Genomic DNA, 2,591 nt, shown 5'->3' on the forward strand with positions numbered 1-2,591 from the left:
TGGAGAAGCATGGGAGAGGCCTTTGCCCTGCAGTGGGCGCAACCAGGCTGATGATGATGATGATGATGAACTCAGTATCAGCTATCGCAAAACATGTGCAGTTGGAAATCACATCGAGAGGCCTTCCTCGTGCAGTGGGCATAAAAACTGGCCTATGATGATTTTACGCGCTGTCAGGTGTCGTTCAAATTAAGAAAATTTCACCAAAATATTTGAGTCGCGACGCGAATTTGCCGTAATGAACTTTAGGCATGAAAAATTCATCAGTCCTTGCACTCTGTGAAGAAGGACGAGTAGCGAAGCTGTAGTGTTTTACCTCAACCCCGACGCATTTATGTGTATATAGATATTATAATTATTATTATAAATATTATTATTATTCCTATTGATGATGATGACGATCATGATGATGTACACAGACTACTAATTAATCTTTGGAGTGAGGCGTAATTTACTCCTGTTCTTTTCTGAAGTAGTGACGTGCGCAATTAACACCGCATTCCAGACGGGAATTCCACAATAATTACAACGTCACTGTGAACTACGTAATGAAGAAAAGTAGAAGATACGCGGCGTATTGTTAGAGTCGCCTTAGCTGATAATCGCCATATAATTTGTTTCGGGAAAGTTTAGATAAAAGAAGAATTACAGCCGTTTTCTGTAACCATACTGCCTCCGTAGACGGCCGTGTATTGATAGCAAACGGGAATTTTGTAACGTTTGCAACCTAACTGTGAACTAACTATTTATGGGAAGTAAATAAAACTCGGCTTAATGATAGAGTCCTCTTAGCGGCCAATAATTTCAGCACAATTTTTCCCAAGATACCTACATTAAGTTTAGAGCTACACAGCATTCGCGAAAAACTGGATACGAAAATTTTTTCGTGTCAACGCGTCGCGTAGACCTACTGACCTCGACCACCGCCGGGGGGTAGCTATACATAGCTTCGCTGTAAATGTTTACTGTCGGTAAGCATTTTTACGTTATCCACGTCTTGTACTGTGTTTCTTTAGAGTCAATGTATTCGGTCGCGAGCTCTGCTTACTCGTGGGAGAATAATGCACGGTGTGCAAGAAAACATAACTCAAATTTCATGAGACATTCGATGTTTAGCCATTAGCGAGGCATCAAAGCTGGAAGCAGGGCTGCCCGTTGGTTGAGGCCGCGGAGGCAGAAGCCTGCCGGGCGTTTTCGCATAAAAAGTTGACTGTCCGTTGTCGCGGACAACCGATCTGATACGCTCCTGGCACGCGCAGGCCTCGGCGAGCTCCATCCCACGGAGCAGTTCGGGTTCCAGCTTTGGTGTCCCCGTTGCCGCTTTGGTGTCCTGGAGGCGCCGCCATTAATGCGAAATAATAACACGTTGTTTCAATTAGTAAAAAACGCAATTGAATAAATATAATTACTTCCAGCCGCCAACTTGCAACGCTAAATTCAGCACTACCGAGCCCCGCGACTTCTGTCGGCACGCCTAGGGACAAATGCATACAATATGTGGTAAGAAACTCTCCCGTAGTGCCTAGGCGGAGTCATATATTCAAGCAACAAAAGTCCCCTCTAATCATCTCTCGCACCTGCTCTTACTCGCGCATGCGAGCAAATTCCCGGCGGCTCCGCAAGTGCAGTGCCCCGTTGTACCTACTAGCAATTGTAAATACGCCGCCCGGGCCGCTGTATCTTGAAAGACATCTGCGATGGAGACAGAGTTAGTATGCCTACGATTACAAGTTTACATGGCTCATAAAGCTACTATCCTTCCTTCGTATAGCTAGCTGCGAAATAATTTGATATGACAATCGATGCGTCGCCTTTAGGGCGAAACTTCGACTTTTTTCTTTACGCTCTTTACATTACTTCCTTTCAATTCTTCCTTTTCTGGTAGTTTCAATTAAGTAGTTAAAAGCTTGACAGATCAAAGGCTAAGATTTCATGCACACACACAATAAAGACACAGAGCTTCATGCACTTGCATACGACAAATACATCAGTTCATGCTGCCCTCCTTGAACAGCGTACACGCTACGGATTTCAACCACTTATCTCTCTGACCGCACCTCTCCTCATGCCTGTAGAGTTTCGGCTGCTGCTCTTCCTCCCCTTCTCTCTCTTCTTTTTCCATCCCTCACCCCCTAGTGTAGCGCGATTCGGGTGCCCCCATTGAGAGAGAGTTACTGCGCTGCACTTTACCCAACCTTTCACCCTATTTCAACCCAGGAATTTGTCTATGTCTTGAAACAAACATTTACGTCCGCGAAGGGCTTTTGACCTGCCTTGGGCACATTCTACTGTGCCAAGTTCGATAACGACTAATGCGCGTGAACAGAATAATGCGGCAGCCGATTTCTACAGTGTGTCCAGCTACCTACTGCACACTGCTGCTGGGTCAAGAATTCGGTCCAGTATAGGGCTGGGCAAGCTATTATTTCTGTCCGTCATATGTTTACCCATACTTTGTTCATCTGGATGGTTAAGGCTTAACATATCTCAGTGAAGGCAAGTATTCCGGCAGTGCAAGCACTGCCAGAATACTTGCGTCATGCTTTTAAAAAAAGCCCCTTTCTGAGTCAAGCGCCATGCAAAGGATATTC

Source organism: Dermacentor albipictus, chromosome 1 (genome assembly GCF_038994185.2).
Source record: "Dermacentor albipictus isolate Rhodes 1998 colony chromosome 1, USDA_Dalb.pri_finalv2, whole genome shotgun sequence".
In the NCBI taxonomy this organism is placed as follows: Eukaryota; Metazoa; Arthropoda; class Arachnida; order Ixodida; family Ixodidae; genus Dermacentor; species Dermacentor albipictus.